The sequence below is a fragment of the Perognathus longimembris genome, chromosome 21 (assembly GCF_023159225.1).
Source record: "Perognathus longimembris pacificus isolate PPM17 chromosome 21, ASM2315922v1, whole genome shotgun sequence".
NCBI classification, from domain to species: domain Eukaryota; kingdom Metazoa; phylum Chordata; class Mammalia; order Rodentia; family Heteromyidae; genus Perognathus; species Perognathus longimembris.
The window spans coordinates 3,536,808-3,560,064 of record NC_063181.1 but is presented as its reverse complement, the minus strand read 5'-3'; the positions used below and the strand labels follow the sequence as shown (position 1 = coordinate 3,560,064).

The 23,257-nt window shown below is 45.7% G+C and overlaps 1 pseudogene; it reads left to right on the top strand.

The window, feature by feature from the left end:
- Window positions 1–367: 367 nt before the first annotated feature.
- Window positions 368–23,257, top strand: part of LOC125339711 — a 43,564-nt pseudogene continuing 20,674 nt past the window's right edge.

The window sequence follows — 23,257 nt, the reverse complement described above, 5'->3', positions numbered from 1 at the left end:
ATAAAATTAATAAGAGGAATCATCACATGTAGATTTGGATGACATGCAATCCAAACTAAAGGTCAACCAGACAGAACCTAATTTGCAGATAGAATTAGGAATACAGATTTCAAGTAATTGCGAGACTAGTTTGAGAAGATCTGACATTCATTTTGTTCTATTGTTTATCGTCAAGTTTAAACCAGAACATTGGATCTGAACTCCTTGATAGGTGGGAAGATATTCAGCCCATACTTTGGGCCATCCCCTCCTTTAATATCCTTTACACTGAGATAATTTCCAACTCCTTCACATTAGCAGAAATCTCCAAATGTGCTGAGAAACACAGCAGAGGGTTTTCTCTCCTTCCCAAGTGTCTAGGAATTCCATGACTCAGTCAAAGGTGAGTGCCTGGGTATGCAGCCTAAGGCATTTGGGGCTCCTCAGTCCTCCTCAGTACATGGGTGTTACCATGTCTGTTGGTCAGGCCCTCAGAATATTCCTGATGTTTGTCCTTAAAAATCTCCTTTGGGCGGAGTAATGGTGGGAAATCCTCTAAGTCAAATCTTCATGATAGCCCTGAAATAACTTACATAAAGTATATGGAAACATGTATCATTCACCTCAAAAGTGCCTGGCCCGAGTGTCTCAGATATATAATCCCAGCTTGTCAGGAGGCTGAGAACAGAAGACTTTTTTGAAGCCATCCAAGGCAGGAAGTCTATGAGACTCTTACTGACTCTCCCAAAGTCAGCTGTGGAAAGGATGGCTCAAGGGGTAGAGTGCTAGCCTCGAGCAAAGAAGCTCAGTCCCAACGCACAGACCCTGAGCTCAAGCCCAAGGAATCAACAGAAGAACAGGAACAATGAGAAGCTCCTTAACGAAAGAGTGTACCGATTTTATGTAAGTAGTCACTGGTGTCATGTTTTCAATAATGTGGAAAAAGTGTGCTTTTCAATACACCTTCTCAAATTACCTCAGGGTACTGATGAGCATATCTTTACAATTAACAGAAGGTGCTTAGATCAATAGTCGTGGGATACTTGAACTGCCCCGCCTGCAGCTGCCCTGGTGGGCTGCTGGCTGCTTCGCGGGCCTCAGTGCCTCTCTGCCCCCGCTGACTGCTCTGTCTCTGCGTTCCATGACCTCTGCGGGCCCCAGCCTTTCGAGCGAAAGGGCTGCAGGCTGGCCGGGCCTGCGGTGGGTCTGCTGGGCCCAGCGCAGCTGAGCATCCTGCGCGCCCCCGGGAGCCGCGATGCTGGGCTGCTTGGCACCCCGGCCTCTGCCCTGCGGACCAGGCAACCAGCCGCTCCCCTGGAGGACCAGGAGAACCCGGGGAAGGTCAACCCCGGGAAGGTGGCACCCAGGGGCTCCGTGCGGGTCCCCTCGTGCGGCTGGCAGTGCCCAGGCCCAAGACACTACTGGCTGCACCACTAAAAGACCTTCCGGTGAAGGATGAGCCCGTAAGCAATCTGCCGCCTTGGAAGGAAATCAGCCAGCAGGCCTCCATCACCATCCATGTGGACGAAGCCCTGCACAGCCTCAGAAGCCACCGCCCCAGCCCAGAGCCACCGAGCGCGAGGATGAGCTGGCTTTCAACACGGCCATGGCTTTGTCTGACACACGAAACCTATTTAAAGGCAATCAACTGCTTTTCAAGACATGTCTAAAATGTAACTCTCATGCACCCTAGACTGTTCCTTTTTTATGTACCTCAGTGAAGTGAGCACATGATCTTAGGAGTTCATGGCTGTGAAATTACCTGCTTTTGGATGTTTGTCCTGCCTAGGTATCCACAGACCGGACAAAGCTGATGTCTGAGGAGCATTGTGAAGCTGAGACACCTTCTACTCATTCGAACTATTACACTGCTTGGTTGTTCATTTGGTATTTCATTATTCTATTTAAAGATTCTTTTATAGGCGTCTCCTGTGTGTGTCTCAGAGTGGTTCAGAGGTGAAGGTCATGGTTGTGTTGTGGTACTGTCTGACCTCCTGCCACTTCTAGAGTTAGAGGGTTACAGATGGAGCAGTTCCTCCTGTAGATGTTCATCTCATCACATACTGCCCCTCCCTGACTCTCTCTTTCCTCCCTCTTCTCCTTCTAACTCTTTCCCATCTAATGCCCTCTTCTTTCCTATGAAGCTCCCAGAGATACTCAGTTTTATGTATACACACTCATGAAAATATATACTAATTCATCATTACTTGAAAACTCAACTCTTTTGGTTCCAACAGTGTGTAAAGGCATTTCGAGATCCCTTAAAAAACCTAAGACATCTACCCTAAATTCACCATTTATCCCAATGATTAAATTTCAGGACACGGGAAAGCCACTTGCACAACCACGTTCATTGCTGCATTATTCACAATATGGTCAAAGGTATGTAAACAGCTATGATGCTCTTCAGGGGATGAATGGATCAAGAAAGCATCGCCTCCAGTGTGGCAGATCATACCTGTAATCCTAGTCATTCAGAAGGCAACGATCTGAGGATAATGGTTCAGAGCCAGCCCAAGTATAAAAATCTGTGAGACAAAAATAAAATTCAGGGCTTGGAATATGGCCTATGGGCAATAGTGCTGCCTTGTATATGTGAAGCCTTGAGTTCAATTACCCAGTACAACATACACACCAAATGGCCTGAAGTGGCACTGTGGCTCAAGTGGCAGAGTGCTAGCATTAAGCAAAAAGAAGCCAGGGACAGTGCTCAGGCCCCCAGTCTAAGGCCCAGGACTGGCAAAAAAAGAAAGAAAGAAAGAAAGAAAATTCAGGGCGGGCATATGGCCAATTGGTAATTCATATTCATGAAGCTCTGGGTTCGATTCCTTAGCACCATATTTATAGAAAAGGCCAGAAGTTGCACTGTGGTTCAAGTGGCAAAGTGCTATCCTTGAGCAGAAAGAATCCAGGGACAGTGCTCAGGCCTTGACTCCACAACCCAGGACTGCAAAACAAAACAAAACAAAACCCCCCACAAAATAAAAATAAAATTCAAGTCTTTACCTCTAATTGCTTCAAGTTAATTATACTATTATTTCTGCTGGTGAGAAAAAAATGGATTCTACGAGAAAACACATTAAGGTTTAAAGGTATGAATATGTAAATGATACACCAATTCTCTGATACTGCATAAATTTCATAGAAGATACAAAGCATGAAGAAAAGCCACAGAAATGGGAGTTTGGTTATACCTAAGAGTTCCAGAAAGTTGCCCTGAGGAGTGGTATTCACAGGGACCTTTTGAAAGCAAGGACCAAGCACTAAAGGTTGGCCCGAGATGGGTGTCTGCATGCTTGACGCCCTCACTTAGAACATCAGGGACTAAATATCTGTCTGTAGTCTCTTTCCACAGATGGGAGACAGTGGGTTAAGGTAAGAGGAAGACATTTGGGGCTGTCTTCTCCACCCGTTCCATACAGGACTACAGATTACGTGGAGAAGTAGGTATTGAATCACATGCTTTCTTCAAAACTGGGCAACGTGTGTTTGATAGGAATCCAGTAAGAACCAGCACTGAACCACTCGTTATGGTCGCCACTGCCCTGATGATCCGAGAGGCTCAGAGCTGGGACTACCTCTGATGATCGATAGCAGCGGAAACCGCCTGGGTTGGAATCTTAATTCTGATCCTCACAAGCTGAACTTTGGGCTGCAATTTCCTCTCTACATGGGAATGATAATAGGACCATGGTGAAGACTAACAGAGCTGTTTGTTAGAATAAAGAACAGAGGAACTAATGTGGTATGGCAAGGGAACTGAATAGTGAAAGGGACTGAAATGTGAGAGTCCAAAAAGATTGAGTTGCATGTGCTGTGTGAGGAACTCCTCGCCGAGTCTTGCTGGGGCTCGGTCTGGTGTCAGCCCTGTTGCCGGCATGGCTGATTGGTAGGGTGCTTGACAGGCTGGCTCAGAAGATGTAGGACATGACTTTGCAGAACAGCATGGGGAAGACTGGCATGCATTTATTTTTGCTTTGTATATAAAACTCCTCGAACACAGGACAATGTGCATGATATATCATTTATCTGCCTGTAATATAAATTGCACAGAAGTACATTTTTCTCTATATCAGACACTAAATTTGGAATTCTTTTTGTCCATTGTGGGGCTTGAACTCTGGTCCTGGCTGCTGCCCCTGAGCACTTCACCTCAAGGCCAGTGCTCTACCAATTGAGCCACAGACCGTCTTCACACTTTTTCTGAGTAGTTTATTGGAGATAAGAGTCTCACAGGGCTGGGGATATGGCCTAGTGGCAAGAGTGCCTGCCTCATATACATGAGGCCCTGGGTTCGATTCCCCAGCACCACATATACAGAAAATGGCCAGAAGTGGCGCTGTGGCTCAAGTGGCAGAGTGCTAGCCTTGAGCAAAAAAAAAAAAAAAGAAGCCAGGGACAGTGCTCAGGCCCTGAGTCCAAGGACCAGGACTGGCCAAAAAAAAAAAAAAAAAAAATTCTCACAGACTTTGCTGCCTCAGTTCCCTTTGAACCATGATCCTTAGATCTCAGCCTCCTGAGTAGCTAGGATTAAACGTGTGAGTCACCAGCACCAGGCTTGGAAATTTTTTTGGGGACAGATTGTTTATTCAAGTTAGAAAATATGCAACCAGTGTAATCACAAGAATTATTCTATTAGTATAACATAACCATAATTATACTTGTTTGCATATAAAATGCATGTTTGATTTTTTGGGAATGAAGAATTTTTAATTTTTCCTAATTAACTAGTAAATATACTGCCCTTATTTTCCTGGAGTTCTGAGCTCAGACCGATGTATTCAGGTAATACATACATTCCTGATCTTTTGATGCCTATGTGAGAGGAATTCTGATGGGAGACTGGTGACACAGCTTTGCGTCCCTTTCTAGTAATTCATGACCACCCGCTTCCTTCACGCAGCCAGGGAAGGAGCTTATAGAAGACTGCGCTGTATGAAAATGGACGGGCGCTGTGAAGCAGAATGCCTTACCTGGGAAGTCAGGATCGGGGGCTGCAGATCTGAGCTGACACCCTTCTGCTGTAAGAGAAGAGTGTACTTGAAGAACTAGGCACTTGCTGCAAGAGTGAAACAGAAGATGCTCCACAATGCTGGTGAGGTCCCGGGAGGAAAGCTCTCTGGATCTTCTCTTGCACCTCAGAAATTTGAGCTGTTTAAAGTTATGTTGATCCAGATTTTCATGTTAGATGGAAATAACTTTCCTCAGCCACCAGCTTTTCCCCGATGGAAATAGTGATCGGATTTGTCTTTGTGTCCCATCTCTCAGATATATAGCCTGTTCTTTACTTCATTGAGTGATAACGTGAGAAAAATAGAGAAAAAAGAGCAGGACAGAAAAGTTAGATGGGTATTTGGGCACTGAGTTCTACAGCTGTAGCCCGGATTTTAACAGAGGTTTGCCTTCACACCAAACTTTTCTACCAAGATTCTGATATCTGTGATAGGAAGAGGTTGACCTACATAAGAAATGGATTCCCTGCTAGACACTAACTTGTACTGCTCCAAAATTAACCCTGCTGTGTCAATCAATGTCTCTCTCCCGCACCCTCACAGCTAGGAAATACTTAGAATATCTTCCATCTCCAGTATGATCTATAATGTCAAGTTTCAGCAAGAAAGAGCGCCTATCAAAACTCAAGTTGGTTACATAATGAGTAACATGATGTGTTCACTCTGGTCACTTGCAGTAAATATGTATCAATTCATGGCTTACTCAAGCAGCAGTGCGCCCCAAAGTCATAAAGTTCAACCTCCTCACCACAGGTAATCTGATGAAAAACGTCAGGCAGTTACTGTGTTAGTTATCCTCATATTCTGTCTTCAAGGTTTTAGTCTTAAAATCTCAGAACATGTATAAACATGGTGTTCTGGAAGCAGAACAGAGGGCAGTCCTGCAGTTGGCCCTCTTAGGAGCAAAGGCGAATATCTGCATGAGGAAATTGCTTTGACTTGTTAGGAATCGGACACCTACCAAACTCCTCTTGTAGTGGTATGATCTTGCGTTATCGGGGCCACACCAAATGGGAACTTGTTTTTTGCCCTGACTTGCATAGCCTTGGAGTCCATGTTTCCAAACACAGCACAGTGTCTTCCCCAGACCATTGTCATCACAAGAGACCTGCTTCTCCTGCAAGGGCACAAGTTCTCAGCTCTGCTGCGAGGAACTCCTTTCCTGCCCTGCTCAGTTAAACGAGCTTCCTGTAGACTCCTAAAGAAATCCGAAGAAAACAACTATGTGATGTTTTGAAATGTTTTAAATAGCTCTTCAAAGATGACGTTAGCACTCGTCTGACTTGATGGCAATAAACTTTGTCTTCTTCTCGTGTGTGCTGAAGTCAGAGCCTAGGCACGATCCCTAAGCTTTGTCACTCAGGGCTGAAACAGGGCTCCAGCTCTGGCTTGTTGCCAGTGAATTGGAGACAGGGCAGGAGCAAGGTACCCTCAACCCATGGGAAATCCCCGAGGGCTCCATCTGCCTGGGGGCCCCAGGAAGCCATGTTTTCTGTGATGACTTGGCATGTGACTTTTACACATAGAGAAGTGTGCACACACTTACAGTGTAATTGTGTTAGCCCGTGGCATTGGGTGCCCTGAGCCATCTGTGCCTCCCTGGGATACAATCAACCTGGCTGGGGAGTGCCAGCCAACCTGATCATGCCATGCCACAGAATTCCACTGGGCGGAGGAGAGAAGCTGAGGAATTTTAAGGCATTAGTTTGAGAAATAATAACACTATTAATGATGTCAAAAGGAAACCGTTAGCCATTTTTTTTCATTACTTATTCTACAACTTTTATGGCTCCAAATTGACAGCAGAAATGTAGAATGACTGTCACCTGCGGTCAAGAGAGTAGAAGTAATTCTAGGTTCAAAAAAGGCCCGGACAAGGCATGCATGTAAATAAACCCAGAGGGCTGCAGAGAGGCTCAGATATTCAGAAACTATGTGTTATCTACATATACTCTGAGACCTGGTTTAGATTGTTTTCTTGGAAACCTTGCAACTACTCTAAAAGTGAAATGCATTTTGGAACAGAACTCTGTGTTCTGGACTTGCAATGGAATACACAATTCAAAACTGAGAGGTTGTCTTTCCTTTTTCTTGTTTGCCAGTCCTGGGGCTTGAACTCAGGGCCTGAGCACTGTCCCTGGCTTATTTTGCTCAACACTAGCACTCTACCTTTTGAGCCACAGCACCAGTTCTGGCTTTTTCTACATTTGTGGAGCTGAGGAACCAAACCCAGGGCTTCATTTATGAGTAACAAGCACTCTACCACTCTATTCCCAGCCTAGATAGTGTATTTTGCAGAAAACCTTAGTTGACATTTTTATAGTATCTAAATAGGTGATCGTAAAAAGGCCCAGTGTTTCAAATTCAAACACTGGGTAAAGAGTAAAAAGACAAAATCCTCACCACTAGTTCACAAAATTCTTTAAACACCAGAGTCCTGTGCCAGGGGCTGGAAGAGGACAACTTCGAATTCTAGTTTCCACATCCTCTGGGTCTATTCCACATGGAATAATAAGAGGACAAGCCTTCTTCAAGATTTGGCCTTGAGTGAATTTTAAATTTCTATTGGGGATGGGTGGTTGAACTCTGGGCCTAGGTCCTGTCCCTGGTTCTTCACTTAATGCTAGTGTTCTACCACTTGAGCCAGGGCCACTTCCAGTTTTCTGGTGGCTAATTGGAGATAGAGACTCATGGACGTTCCTACCTAGGCTGACTTTGAATCTCAATCCTCAGATCTCAGCCTCCAAAGTCAGTAGGATGACAGGTGTGAGCCACTGGTGTACAGCTGATTTTCAGATTTCTACATGACAGCCCCAATGTTTGCAGATTTTCTGATACTTAGCAAATTCTTTTTTGTTTTGGTACATAATGGGGCTTGAACTAAGGGCTTTGGCACTGTTCCTTGATCTCTTTTCCTTCAAGGCTAGTTCTCTACCACTCTGAGCCACTACCCAATTTGGGGGTTTTGAGTGGTATAATGGAGATAGCGCCTCAAGGACTTTCCTGCCTGGAATGTCTTTGAACCTCTATCCTCATATTTCAGCCTCTTAAGCTAGGATTAGGGGCTAGGAATGTGGCTTGGCGGTAGAGTGCACAAAGCCCTAGGTTCCATCCCTCAGCATCAATGAAGAGAAAAAGACAGAAGTGGCACTGCGGCTCAAAAGATAGAGTGCTAGCCTTGAGCTCAAAGAAGCTTAGTGACAGTGCTCAGGCCCTGAGTTCAAGCCCCAGGACTGGCAACAACAAGAAAAAAAAATCACAACTAGGATTACAAGTGTGAGACACCGGCATCCACCTCAAAATTTATCCCTTTGACTTGGTCTCCAACTCAGGTGAATTTATTATACTGCAGCTGAAACCAGGGACTCACCAATACAATACCTGTAATTCAGAAGAACATTTCAAGAAAACCCAGACACAGTCAGCCTCTGGGAAAGGTACTTGCTTACATCCACTCAACTTTTGTAAATGTAGGGGTTCTGTTGGTCAGCCGGCAGGGAGGGTGGAGTGTTCTGTCGCAGTCTTGTGCACCACCTAGTGAAGTGGCAGCTTGCTGAGTCTGAGGAGGACTTGAGCACGACTCTCCGGCCCTTCCTGCGTCTTCACCTCTGCTCCTCTCACTGACACTTCCTGAGCAGCAGAGTTTTGGACAATATGAGCTTTAGCTAAGAACGGAGAGCCCAGCCCCCACTCCAAACTGGCAAACTCCTCCAATGCCACATTGAGAGAATGGTGGCCACTCCTCCTGAGACATCCCCGCCTCTGCCCCACCTCATCCCCTTCATCTCTTCCCTTCTCTACCACCAGACACTCTGTGCTCATCAACAAGGCACCCACTGCTAAATGGATTCCTGCTTTTGTAAACCTTTTTCAACTTGGTGTTGATTTCCATCACTGGAATAAAAATTCTGGACACAGACAATTTAAGGGACAAAGGATTTATTTTGATTCATTACTTCAAAGGATTCTGCTCTCGGTTCCTGAGACACATGCACTGCACACAACATGACCACAGGGGGAAAATGGAGCAGAGAATTACCACACCTCCTAGCAGCCAGGAAGGAGGCTGAGGGAGACACTGAAAAGGACAGAGAGAAGGGAGGGAGGAGAGCAGAGGGAGAGGGAAGAGGAGAGGAGGAGGAAAGAGAGACCAGAAGAGATTGCTGGTAGAGCTTTCAATGACATACCCAAAATGACCTGTTTCCTCAGGCCAGAAGTCTACAAGTGTTCCACAACAGCCCAATCCACTTGGGAGAAAGATTTAAAAGCAGGAGTCTACTGGGAATGTTCCATTATCAAAACACAAAAACACGAATATATTCTATTAAGCAAATTAAAAACACACTAGATACGCAGTCACTTGTGAAAAGTTTTTGAAAATGCTTGGTATCTTGACATTTGGTCATTTATTTCTAATTTTAAAAATATACCTGAATCTTACAGCAAACTATAATGCTATTTAATGTAGTATCTAAGTACCTTCTGTTACTTGTAAAGATATGCTCTTCAGTACCCTGAATATAGGTAATTTGAGAAGTTATATGGAAAAGCACACCTTTTCCACATTATTGAAAACATGACACCAGTGATTACTCACATAAAACTCTTTCATTACACTTCACTAAACTCTTTCATTAAGGAGCTTCTCATTCTGTTCCTGTTCTGTTGATTCCTTGGGCTTGAGCTCAGGGTCTGTGTGTTGGTCCTGAGCTTCTTTGCTCAAGGCTAGCACTCTACCCCTTGAGCCATCCTTTCCACAGCTGACTTTGGGGCAGTCAGTAAGAGTCTCATAGACTTCCTGCCTGGGCAGGCTTCAAAAAATAATCTTCTGTTCTCAGCCTCCTGACAAGCTGGGATTACATATCTGAGACACTCAGGCCAGGCACTTTTGAGGTGAATGATTTATGTTTCCATATATTTTATGTAAGTTATCTCAGGGATATCATGATGATTTGACTTAGAGGAGCTACCACCATTATTCTGCCCAAAGGAGATGTTTAAGGACAAACATCAGGAATATTCTGAGGGCCTGACCAACAGACACCCATGTACTGAGGAGGACCTAGGAGCCCCAAATGCCTTAGGCTGCATACCCAGGCACTCACCTTTGACATACTCGTGGCATTCCTAGACACTTGGGAAGGAGAGAAAACCATGTGCTATGTTTCTCAGCACATTTGGGGATTTCTGCTAACATGAAGGAGTTGGAAATTATCTCAGTGGAAAGGATATTGAAGGAAGGGATGGCCCAAAGTATGGGCTGAATATCTTCCCACCTATCAAGGAGTTCGGATCCAATGTTCTGGTTTAAACTTCATGATAAAAAGTAGCACAAAATGAATGTCAGATCTTCTCAAACTAGTTTCACAATTACTTTAAATCTGTATTACTAATTCTAACTGCAAATTAAGTTCTGTCTCATTAACCTTTAGTTTGGATTGCATGTCATCCAAGTCTACATGTGATGACTCCTGATTAATTTTATGCAATCTCACTATTGTATATTGTAAATATTCATACATGCGTATATATTATTTAAATATACTTTGACATCCAATAAATAAAAAATTACTGCACTTTCTTTTTAAGATCAAGCTTCCTCAGTGAACCTTATTGTTGAAAAATACATCGTTATACACTCAGAGATTTTCATCACTCATGACACTAAACATCATATACAATATGGAACATTACATATACCACAAACTTGGCTGCTAAATAAAAAAAGCTATCATCATTCATTTAGATGGAATACTTATGAGTTTTTAACTTGTCACTAGAGGGTTTTTTGCATGCCATACCTGATGCATAGATGAATATTTGTTCACAAAATTAGAGACAAATGATGTATGTCAAGTGACATGATCTCCTATTACTTACAGATATCCCAGTGCTGGTGGCTCAAGCCTGTAATCCTGGTAACTCAGGAGGCTGATTATCTAAGGATCAAAATTGAAAGCCAGCCGGGCCAGGTAAGTTCTCCAGTTCACCTAGAAAGCTGGAATTGGGGCTCTGGCATAAAGTGGTAGAGTGCTAGCCTAGAGAAAAAAAGAGCTAAACGATAGTTGACAGGCCTCACACCAAGTTCAAGCCAGAAGACCAACAAGGAACCAGAACACACACACACACACACACACACACACACACACACACACACACACACACATCATAGATGAAAGAATTCTCTATTAAGTATGGATTAGTAGTTTCCTTTCCGCTAAGGCCCTTAGGGTATTTGAAACTAACAGGGTAACTACAGACCCCTACATTCCCTAGAATCCAAGCAGATTAAACACATTCATCTTTAAATGCGTTTGTGCATAGGGACTGACTAGCCAAACTGAGTTGGGGTCTCTAGGTGGCTTTTCTGGTTCTAGTTCATCATATTTAAATCTACACTAAAGGTTGAGTCATAGTCACAGATCTTATGTGCATAACACACGAGCAAGATATAATACCCCACACAGCTCTAATCTTTCCGTTTTGTATTCCCACATGACATTGAAGGGCTGACTATAGACAGAAGGATTTCTCACATGAAAAATGTTCTTGTGGATTCTCATCAGTGTGCAAGGTTTGATTCTGTATAAGAGGAGTAGATCAGTTCACAGCTTCCCCACAAGCGATACTCATGGTTTCTCTCTGCTGCTTGTTCTTTAAGGGAGCCAACCCTCCATGATGACTGAGGCTTTCCCAGAGCTGAGATGTTCATAGTCTTTTTCACCCGTGGATAGTCAGGCCTAAAGCCTCTCCCAAAGATAGTTTCCGTCAGTGGTTTCTGTCTAGTACATGTCCTCTGGTGTTGTCTTAGATGAGTTGATTGACTGAAGACTTTCCCAAACAGATGACACTCCTGAGTTCTCCATCTGGGAGGATTGCTCTCACTTTCTAAGGTTACAGGGTGTACCACAAGCTTCCACACACAGGTTGCATTGGTGTGATTGCTGTCATTGGTTTTCCTGGCAAGGTTTAAGTGAGATACTGAATGATTTCACTCACTGATGACATACACCAGTTTTTTTTCTCTAGTGTGTACTTTCATATGGTGAAAAAGGCTGGAAGAATAACAGAAAACTTTCCCACAGAAGTGACACTCATAGGGCTTCTCTCCAGTGTGTATTCTGTCATGTTTATCATGGTCAGAGGCTTGAGTGAAGGCTTTCCTGCAGGTCCGATATTCATAGGGTTTCTCTCCAGTGTGTGTTCGGTCATGTCTGGTGCGGTGAGATGAATCATTGAAGGCTTTCCCACAGGTGTGACAGTCATAGTTTCTATCCAGTGTTTATTCTCTCATGTGCTGCATGAGAAGATTGCACAGTGAAGGCTTTCCCATGGATGTGACATTCGTGCCCTTTCTCTTCAGTGTGTGTTCTGTTATGTGTCTTAAGGTCACTTGGCCTTTTCAAGGCTTCCCCACAGGGAGGACACACCTGTGCTTTCTCTCTGACATGTGCTGCTTCCCAATTTCCAGGATGAGATGCCTGAATGCCCGTGTCCCACACACAGAGGGGAGCTCCATCTGCCCCTCCTCCAGTGGGCATGGCCTCCTGCTCCTGGAAGTGACTTGGCTGAATGGAGGGGGCAGTACACAGGTGGCTGTCATCAACTTCCTGGCCAGTGTCTCCTCCATCCTGCCACTGGGCTCCCTGGGTTGACTGAGAACATGCCCCTGGTCACTATCCTCACACGCTTTGTCTCCATCGTGGGCAGTCATATGGTGACTGAACTTTGAAGGAACAAATTCTGTCCTACACAAAATACAACCATGTGATTTTTCTCCAGTGTGAGTTACATTGTGTTTACAGTGTTCATTGCTCTCAACAAAGACTTTAGCACATAGACCACAGTCCCACTGTCTGTTTTCCTTGAGAGACTTACTGCATTGTCTAATGTCTGACAAATTCTTCATAATGCCATTACAATTCAGATGATCAATTTTTTTGTGTTCCAGGTGCTTAGTAGTATGTGAAGATTCATGGTGGTTCTCTCCCTGGTGTAGAGTGCAGAAGCTGACTCCATCTCCATTATCTCCCCCATCCCTGAGCTTCAGAGTTCAGGGCTCTGCCCTGACTTCTTGAAGCCCAGGAAGATTTCCCCCTCACTATAAACAATACTCATCATCTGTCCCCCCACCCTTCAATCCACCCTCCAACTCTAACTAGATGAAAGGTTGGTTCAAGCAGATACAATGTAACAGGTTGTAACTCCCTTGGCCACCTGCATGTGGCTTAGCATACTCTATAGGTCTTGTAACTCCATTGCCCAGGTAAGTGTGGCAAGCTTGACAACGCGGTCTTGGCCTTTATAACTCTATAAAGCAGGAGTTCCAGCACTGCGCAAGTCTGGGCTGTGGCCCTGGCAAGTCAGTTTATTCTAACTTCCCCAATAAATCCATCTTTTTACTGAAGACTGTCTCTTAGTAGTGGACTCTTGGTGGGACTGGGAGGCCCCTCCCCCGGACCCTTCCCCCATTACAACCTGGTTTAAAGTTAGATCAAACAAACAACTGCTTGTGACTGACCTACATTACGCCTTTCGGTTTCCCTCAGCAATTACCCGAACTCCCACTCAAACTTGGGGTCACTGGGAAGAGGAACCACTGTTGTGCTCAAACACCAGACCCCCACAAGGAGCATCAGAGACCCACACATATGCAAAAGCAAAAGCAAAAAGAGTCTTTATTGCAAGCTCGAGCTTGGTCCTCAGCTCACTGTGCAACTGGATGCTAAGAGGCGAGCAGCCTAGGGCTTTCAGCTGTTTTACACATTTTGGGAGTGGAAGGCAGGGACTTAGCATACACCATAGCATGTTTTAACAAATCAACACACACTGCGGGAAAATTATAAAATAATTCTAAAGCATGTTTGGTGCATTTGATTGCAGGAAGGAATCTGGAAAGGGTCATTGGTCAGATCAAGGGACCAACGCATTTAGAATTGATTGGTTAAGCCATAAGGGTGTAGGCAGGGGCATAGTGCACAGCTGCAGGGTTTTAGATACTGGAAACCACACCTGGGTGGGGGAGTTCTGGTAACTCTAAAACTTGTTTTTCTTTTCTGCTGGTCACTCTTATGGGTGTTTACAGTTTTTCTGAAAACTATCTGCCCAAGGGCATTTTATGGTCTTTTCTAGGTCCTTAGTCACAAAGCTGTTTACAGAAGCAAAATTAGCAGTTAATAACTACAAAATGGTGATGACAGTTTTTAGTTTTTCCTTGTGGAACTGCTGAAAGCCCCGCCTCTTAGCCTGTGGGAACAGGTGCGAACTCAGTTTTAGGCCCTACACTTAGCACCACACTAAGTCAGTTGCACACATCAGCATGATTAATGAATCTCTCTGGACACTGGGGCGGGGGTGTGTGTGTGTGTGTGTGAAGTTTTGCAGTAAAAGTAGGGACTCTTAGCGTACTTGACTTCAATCACAGAATCCTTCCTGACAAGTCGCCATGGTAAGACCTTGGCAGAGCTTTATTGATTGAGCAGTCAAGCAAATAGACAAGCAGACAAACAGACAAGCAGAAGGGAAGGGGCCCTCTAACCAAGTGTGGGGCTGGGCAGGAGTGACTGGAGACAGATCCTTGGCTGTTAGGGATTGGGAACTTCAGAATTCATGACAAATGGACTCTGCTGGCTCTGCTGGCTCTCATGAGAGTAGTCAGAGGTCTTTTTATTTTTAAATCTTATTCAACACAAGATTATATGATGTTCCATATACAAAATGAAGCCAACCTTTTTACCTGACATGCACACACGTGCACACGCGCAGAGTCTCTGCACAGGAGTCTCTCATGTTCCACTAGGAGTCTGCGGGCACAGGGGCTCAGGAAGGCACAGACACTTCCTAAGCTAGACAGGCCAATGCCAGCTCATGCATGAACACATGACAGTACTTACCTACGTGGCTGTAAGATTTGCACAGAGTGAATTAGGTGTTTCACGTGTTGACATTCGATGCTCTCCGTAGCTGAAAGCAGGCTGCTCTTACAATTGCTGCTGATAAAGTGCTAAATTCAGAACTAGAATTCTATCTGAAATAAGTGGCAAGTCTTAGGGAGTCAGTTTCAACACCACCTCCCCCTTCTGATCTGAAGTGTGTGTCTTCTGCAATCCATGTTTTGAGGAAATGCGGAGGAGAAATTGGTCCTGGCCTTTCCAAGCAGCCTTTTCAGGATCTACTCTGTAGTTTTGAATACTGACAGATATTAATATGCCAAGCTTATTTGTTGAAATGGAATCTTACTCACTTTTTGCAGGGAGTGGGGAAGGGAGAGGAAAGAGGAGCTGAGCTGCCCTTGAACCCCTTTTGTCCCAATCTCTGCTTCCTAAGTAGCCAGGAGAGGCCTGAGACACCATTCCTGGCCTCTGTGCTAAGATTCTAACCCTTCAACCTGGCAGGCAATAACTCCTGATTGCTTCAGCTGACTAAGGTTGTGGCGATTTCTCACAGCAAGTCACAGAAAAGCAATGCAGTAGTTTATGCAACGGGAGGAAATGCTCAGTAATGGGGACTGGCTACAAATGCTCCTGGCCAAGCTCACACATGGATTTTGATCTGAGCACTGCTGTGTTCAGGACCCGGATCTGTGGTAATGGCTGACATCTGGTTTTTCATCTGGTCTTGGTCAGACAGGGAAACCCGGCTGGTCTGCAGGGAAGAGGGTCTTGTCTCCTCCCGTGAGTGGTGGAGGGCTTCCATGTGGCACACACCCAGTGGGTGTGATGAAAGCGCCCTGCCCTGCCCAGCTGGTTCCCAACCCCACCCAGCGGAAGGATGCAATGGGCTAGGCGCCCACTAGTGAGGGAGGGTCATAGGTGTACCTTGAACTTTACAATAGGTATTTGTTTATCTTTCTTTATTGCTTATTGTGAAATCAGAAAGAATATCGGTGAGAAAAAGAACGATTGGTGGGGTGGAGGGGGAAGAAACATTTAAACCAACAAGAGGCTTCAGTGAGTCCTGGGGGTGGTGTTCTCCATCCTGGGATGCTTGCCCAGGGGCAGGCAGCAGAATCTGTTGTCTAAACACCATCCCACTTACACCTCTGTTTCAATGCAGTGTCTTTGGCAAGAGCCATTGGGTTGCTCACATTTTTCCTTAGCTTGCCTCTGACTGCACAGACAGAGGGGCATGGTAACCATTCAGCAGTCTTACTGTATTGTGACCTTTCTATGTGGGGATGGGGACAGTGTTTGGAAACAGCTCTGTTTTTTTGTTTTGTTTTGTTTTGTTTGGCCAGTCCTGGGCCTTGGACTCAGGGCCTGAGCACTGTCCCTGGCTTCCTTTTGCTCAAGGCTAGCACACTGCCACTTTAGCCACAGCACCTCTTCTGGCCATTTTCTGTATATGTGGTGCTGGGGAATCGAACCCAGGGCCTCAGGTATACGAGGCAAGCTCTCTTGCCGCTAGGCCATATTCCCCAGCCCCTTGGAAACAGCTTTGGATGGGTGCTTCTTGTTACTTGATTTCTTACACCAATGCTTCAAAAACTTGGGAAATTTTTCTTGAAAAGAACCCAGCACTGCTGGATGCTTCTAAGTAATAACAGATGGAGTAGAGTGTCCATCTAAGCAATAACAGATGGAGTAGAGTGTCCATCAGCCCTGCCTGAGTTCTCAGGACGCATGTTAGTTTGTATTTTGTTTTGTTTTTTGTTTTTCTTTTTGCGGCCAGTCCTGGGCCTTGGACTCAGGGCCTGAGCAATGTCCCTGGCTTCTTTTTGCTCAAGGCTAGCACACTGCCACTTGGGCCACAGAGCCACATTTGGCCGTTTTCTATATATGTGGTGCTTGGGTTTCAAACCCAAGGTCTCATGTATATGAAGCAAGCACTTTTGCCATTAGGCCATATTCCCAGCCTGTTACTTTGTATTCATGACAAACCTGGTTTCTTGTTTTATTGAAATAACTTTACATCATCTTGAGAAATGTGTACCCTTCCCTTCAAAGAACAGAGAGCACAGTTGAGGTGATTCTTTGCATGTTCCATGAGATTCTAAACATGAGGCATAAGTTCTTCATGGTGCACAGAACAGCGTGACACGTGCTCTGGGAAAGCATTTCCAGACCTGCAAAGCTCATGTGATGTAACAGATAGAAATGTGCGTCTCACCACAGGGTAAAAAAAGAGAAACAACTACAAAAGCAATACTTGCAAAACTGTTTGGTGTAAGTGAACTGAACACCTGGAGGGGGGGAAGGGAAAGGGTAGGAGGGAGGGGGGTATGAGGGACAAGGTAACAAACAGTACAAGAAATGTATCCAATGCCTAACGTATGAAACTGTAACCACTCTGTACATCAGTTTTATAATAAAACCTTAAAAAGAAATGTGAGTCTCACATGAGCAAACACACACACACACACAAGTTCGCACACACACGTGCACACATGCTCATTAACATACACATAAAATCCATAGACACTCTTAGTGTTCACAACCAATCAACATGATTTTTCCTATGAAGTCTATACCTACAAGACCTTTTCAACTTAGGGTTTTAGTCTTTCAGATCTTGTGTTCCTTTTGGTTTTTCTGTTTTGGTCATGAAGTTGCTCTTCCCTCCATCCCTCCCTCCCTCCCTTCCTCCAACCCTATCTCCCTCCCTCCCTCCCTCTCTTCTTTGTCCCACTCCTCTCTCTTAGGTTTTGTTGGTTGTGGGGCTTGAACTTGTGGAGCTGGAGTGCTCAAGGCTAGACCTCTAACACTTTGAGTCACAGCACCTCTTCTGGCTTTCTGGTGCTTGATTGGAGATAAGAGTCTCAAAACTTCCTGCTCAGACTGGTTTTTAACCAGGATCCTCAGATCCCAGCCTCTTGAGTAGCTAGATGTACAGGCCAGAGGCACCAGTGCTTGGCTGTCATGTGCTAGTCTCTCTCTACCTTTCAACAGCTCTTTGTTAGAAGTGTGTGGACTTCTACCTGGATTGCATAGAAAATTGACTAGACACAGGAATCAAAGTCATCATATGGGTTTGTTCCTGATGCACTTGCTTTCTAACATATAGTGGATACTCAACAAATATCTGACAAACCAAACTGGCTTTCCATCTCTATTCTCTCTATACTTCACCACAGCCTTATTGTTATCTTTAAGTAGTTAAGGAGTTGGCACTTAACAACCTAATTTATTAATATGATGTATCTTGATCAATGTCACCCCATTCAACATTCTCAACCATCCCTCTCTCTCCTCCTCACAGTCATGTTCATTTTATTTTATTATTTTTTTTGCCAGACCAGGGGCTTGACTAAGGGCCAGGGCACTGTCCCTGAGCTTCTTTTGCTCAAGGCTAGCACTCTACCACTTGAGCCACAGCGCCACTTCCAGTTTCTTCTGTGTATGGGGTAATGAGGTACCCAGAATTTCATGATTGCCAGACAATCACTCTGCCACTAGGCTGGCCACATTCCCAGCTCAGTCTTGCTAATTTTGTAATATCCATTAGATTCCCAACTGCATTCACTTCACCACAACCACTCCCCTGCCTCTTTTTCTATTGCATTTGCAACATCTGCTTGTCCTCAAAGCTTCCCCTTGCTACCCCACCTGAAGTATTATTTACTGGGCTACAGGAGATGGATCAATCACAGCTGCACACACGGAGGGAGAACCTCTGGATTCACAAGGGATATTCGGGCTTCACATTACATAATATGTTGTAAACTTTCAGACCTGTCTGTTTTACCCAAAACTAGTACATTAGCAGTTGTTAAAAATAGAAGAAGGATCTCCTATGCTCTTAAATACCCATGACTTTTCTACTCTTTCCTTAATGTGCAAGGTTCTGAATTCTTAAGAAAAGATGAGAAGATATTCCCACTGGTGTGAAGCAGTGCAACTGTTCTCCTGGGCATCAGGGCCAGGAGCCCCTTCCAGTTGTTAGACAAAGCAGGAGCTGTTTCCAATACTTGCAAATCTCTTTACTTCAGCGCCAAAGTCGTCATACTGAGGCCCTAGCATAGGAGCCCCACCAGTGCAGACAGGAAGACAGGCCTGGCGAAGGGTGTTTTCCGGCCAGACTCCTATCATCTGGAAGCTCCCAGTCCACTGTCCCCAACACTGTCAGTCCCTGGGCTGCACTCTATGTTTAGAAGCTGCACCCAAATCCATGGGTTCCTTCTGCCTTTTAAACATCCAGTCAGCCAAAGCAAAACTTGGACGTGGGTATGATTTACAGCACTGTAGCCTACGTAGTCAGAGACCTTCCAAATTTCTGGGGAGACCCCCCCCCCTTTCCCTTTAATGGCACAGGTCAGAGGGACTGTTCACTCCTGACATCCTACCAGGCCACAGGCCTGCACTGTTACCTGAGCTTGTCCACACGCAATGTTGTTACCTGGTAGAACTTGGCAGAGAAGGAAGATGAGGAGGACGGCAGGCTTCATGGTTGGAGAAAGGAAAAGCTTATTTGCAGGAGGCAAATAAGCCTCCTGCTGTCTAGAATGAGGAGGCTGTCTAGAATGAGCACAATGTCTTTGTCTGGGCAGAGAGAGATCCCTCTATACCTCATTAAGGGACACTGGGGACAGAGGTGCTCTTGTGTGCTGAACAGCCTTGGGGGAGAACTGAGAATGCTTGCTGGCCTGAACCCTCAGGGCCTTGGGAAGATGTGGTCACATAGTTCTGACCATAGAACGTTGTGCAGTAGAAACACAACCTACACACACTTCGGGAGCAGGTGAAATCTCATGTAGTAAATTACAAGCAGTGGGGTTATAATGAGCAATGGTGTTAGATAGTGTTTCTGTCCCCAGGGTCGCAGTGGGAGGTCTGTTCTGTGTGAGCAGCATGCAATTTGATGGCCCTTCTGTGAATGAGGATTTGAGTCTGAAACATGAGGAGCAGGAGACAGAGGCTATGTTAAAGAGTTAAGGGGTTTGCCCACAGGAGGAGAAGGTGAAACTGAGCATGGGAACAGAGACCTGGCCAGAAATATTAGGGCTGTACACGGAGTCCCAGTGTTCCCACTGCGGGGCTCATGTTATTCTGTAGAAGAACGCAGTGTCTCAAACCTCACTGTGACAATGTACATTCCCCTTGTAAACGAGTACCAGCCCCGAAGTTTATCAAATGGACTCTTATGCATTAAATGGATGTTTTGAGCAGAATACTTAGGTAATACTTAGAATACTTAGATAGTTCTTAAGCATAAATATGTAGGGGTTTTTTGGCCTCTTGGAGGTCATGGAGCTAAAGCTCAGGTCCTGAGCGCTGTCCCTGAGCTTTTGACATCAAGGCTAGTGTTCTACCACTTTCAGCCACAGCTCCACTTCTATTTTCTGGTGGTTAATTGGAGATGAGTTCCCAGAGATAATTCGTGTCCTGATTGTCTCTTCTTGTTCCCCTACATTGTTTGCGTTGCTTATGTGCAACCACTTTTGTTAGGAGGGGCCCTAATCAATTTCACTGTTTCTGTCATTACTGACTACTGGCTCAGCCTCTGTAAATCCGCTGGCTTCCATGTAAAGCACCGCATGTGGTTTTCCCTGTCTAAACCCTGCTGAAAGAAGGCTGGCCTTGCACTCTGCTGCCCGCCCTGTGCAGTGTGGTCCTGGGATAGTAAAGACTCCTCACCCTGCTTTTCTGACTCGATGGTGGTGTTTACAGGATTAGGAGACACATCAGTCTGGTCCTGAGTAGGAAAGAGGGAGGCCAGAGGGTGAAGAAAGGAGCCAATAGGGAAGAGCTCTGGAGAGGGCCACAGTGAGTAACAGGCAGGCAGCTGACAGAGGCTGTGTGAGAGAGGGCTGGAGGAGGAGGGGAGGGAAGAGGAGGATGACAGGGAGGAGGAGGAGCTTGTTGGGGTGGGAGGTGGGTGCTGCCTTCCGGAGGCCAGGGGTGGATGGGGACTGAGGTCAGCTGCCCCCAGCCCCTGTAGGGGGTAAGGTGGGGGCTCATTGGCTTGGACCAGTGACAGAGTCTAGTGGTTCAGCACATACTAAGTATGCAGGAGAGCACAGAGAGCAGAGCCGTTTACAGCGGGAAAGGAGAAGGAACCTAAGTTGGGGAGCCCGTCTACTTGCCAAGTGTAATAGTGAGGGCAGATCTGGCCAGTGTCATCGTTAGCTGTGGAGGGATTTCAGGCTGACTGCAGCTCAGATTAGAGCAGAAGCCACTTCCATCTCCACTAAGCTCTCCCCCCACGCTATCCAGGGAAGCTGCCCTTTATTATGATAAGTTATGTAAATTGACCACCTGAGGCCTGGGAGCTTCAAGGGAATCTGTGCCCTCCCATGGGTAAGCCTATCCACCTGACCTCAAATCCCTGTGGCCTCGGGAGTGGGCGTATCCACCTGACATCAAATCTATGCACCAGTATAAAGTAGAGCTGGGGTTTGCTACAATGAACTGGGGTCTCCCCACATGGGAGGGGATTCCTGTTTCTCCCAAGTGTCCACCACACAGTCTCAGCTACAAGATGACAAAATGAAAGACTAACTGGGGAAGTAAAAAGTGAACAAAACGTGAACTGACCATCCTTGGCTGCAGCCCAGACTCGGGAGCCAAAACTGCCGACCACGTGTGCAGGATCTGTGCCCAGACTTTGGAGCTGGAACAGCGCTCTTGTGGCCTTCCAGCCTCTTTATAAAGCAAACATCACAGTAAAACTTGCCACATGGCCAATGAGGATACAGCACTTACAGAGCATGCTAGGCCACACCCAGTTGGCCAATAGAGTTACAGTCTGTCTCATAGTATCTATTTGAACCAACCTATCTTTCTAGTTAGAATTGGCATATAGATTTGACATCAGGTGGATACGCCCACTCTGGAGGCCACAGGGATTTGAGGTCAGGCTGATAAGCCTACCAATGGGAGGGCACAGGTTCCCTTGAAGCTCCCAGGCCTCAGGTGGTCAATTTACACAACTTATCATAATAAAGGGGAGCTTCCCTGGATGGGGTGGGGGAGAGCTTAGTGGAGATGGAGGTAGGCTTCTGCTCTAATCTGAGCCAGAGTCAGCCTGAAGTCCCTTCACAGTTAACAATGGCACTAGCCAGATCTGACCCCCTATTACACCAAGCACCTGCAGGAGATGTGTCGGTCCCCCAAGATGTCAGAATCCAGTGTCCCATGATGGAGACACCTGCAGTCATAATTCAGAAAATACTGAGGCCAGATTTGATAACATGAGTCTATTGGAAGGTTCGCCTGGAAGGAAACAAGCCACATGATCCGGGAGAAAGGAGTTTGGTGGGGGTGGGGGAGGAGCAAACTGCCAGCCCACACAAGATGGAGGCATGGGGAGACAGAGGGGAAAGAAGAAGACAAAAGAAAGGGAAATAGAGCAAACGAATCAAGTGGCAGGGGTGGGGTGGGGGAGTTGGGGAAGGCTGCTGTCAGCCAGATTATTTAGAGAAAGGCCAGAGATCAACTCAGGTCCTGGGCTCACAATTAATCCAGTGGAGGCGTCTCCATGGAGCCTCCCAGGGTGGGCCTTACACATAGGAGCTTAGGAGGCTTTAGGTCGCAGAGTTTAGTGACTCCAGCTTAGGCAAAAGACAGCCAGGAGGAGAATCCAGAGGAATTGGATTGGGCCCCTCCTGCGGTGAGAGCCCAGAGCTGATGCTGAGGCCTCTGTGGGTGTCCTTTCAGATCTTTGGTCAACTTGTGGAAACCAAGTAAAAGGCATGGGGGAGCCTCCTTTTTTAGGTCCCTAGAAACAGCCGCTTAGACAAGGGAGTTGACCTAGGGAGGGGCAAACCAGAGTGGAATGACAGGAGCCCAAAGCAGCTGGGCCTGGAGCTGCTGGAGCTAGCAAAAGAAAGGAAGGAGAGAGATCAAGCCTGATTGGTACTCCATTTGCTTGTTTTAAAGAAGTTAGATGAGTCCTCAGTAAGTACCAGTTACACCCAGAACCAAGAATTAAAGAATATTTTTAATGATGGCCTTAATGGGTCATTGCTTTATTCTCCAGAGTTTTACTGGAATTGCTATTTGTGATCCCTAACTGCCAGTTCCACTTCTGTAAGTGTTGCTCTCACCTGCATGGGGTACTTGTGGCAGTGAGCTGACGCTGAGCACAGCTAAATGAAAGACTCCTAGCCGGATAGACTGAGTGCTGCTGTTGTTGAGGGTTCGAGGCTCACCTGGGTATCTGTTATACAGCAAATATAGCATTTAATTTTGAAAGTGCTCTCGAAATGATGTAAATACAAATCATTGACCATGGACTGGCACTAGATATGAACAACTATGATTGGTATTGTGTATTGTAACCTGGCCTGAGCTGTACTTACCAAAATTGTTTTGAACTTGTTTTGCTTT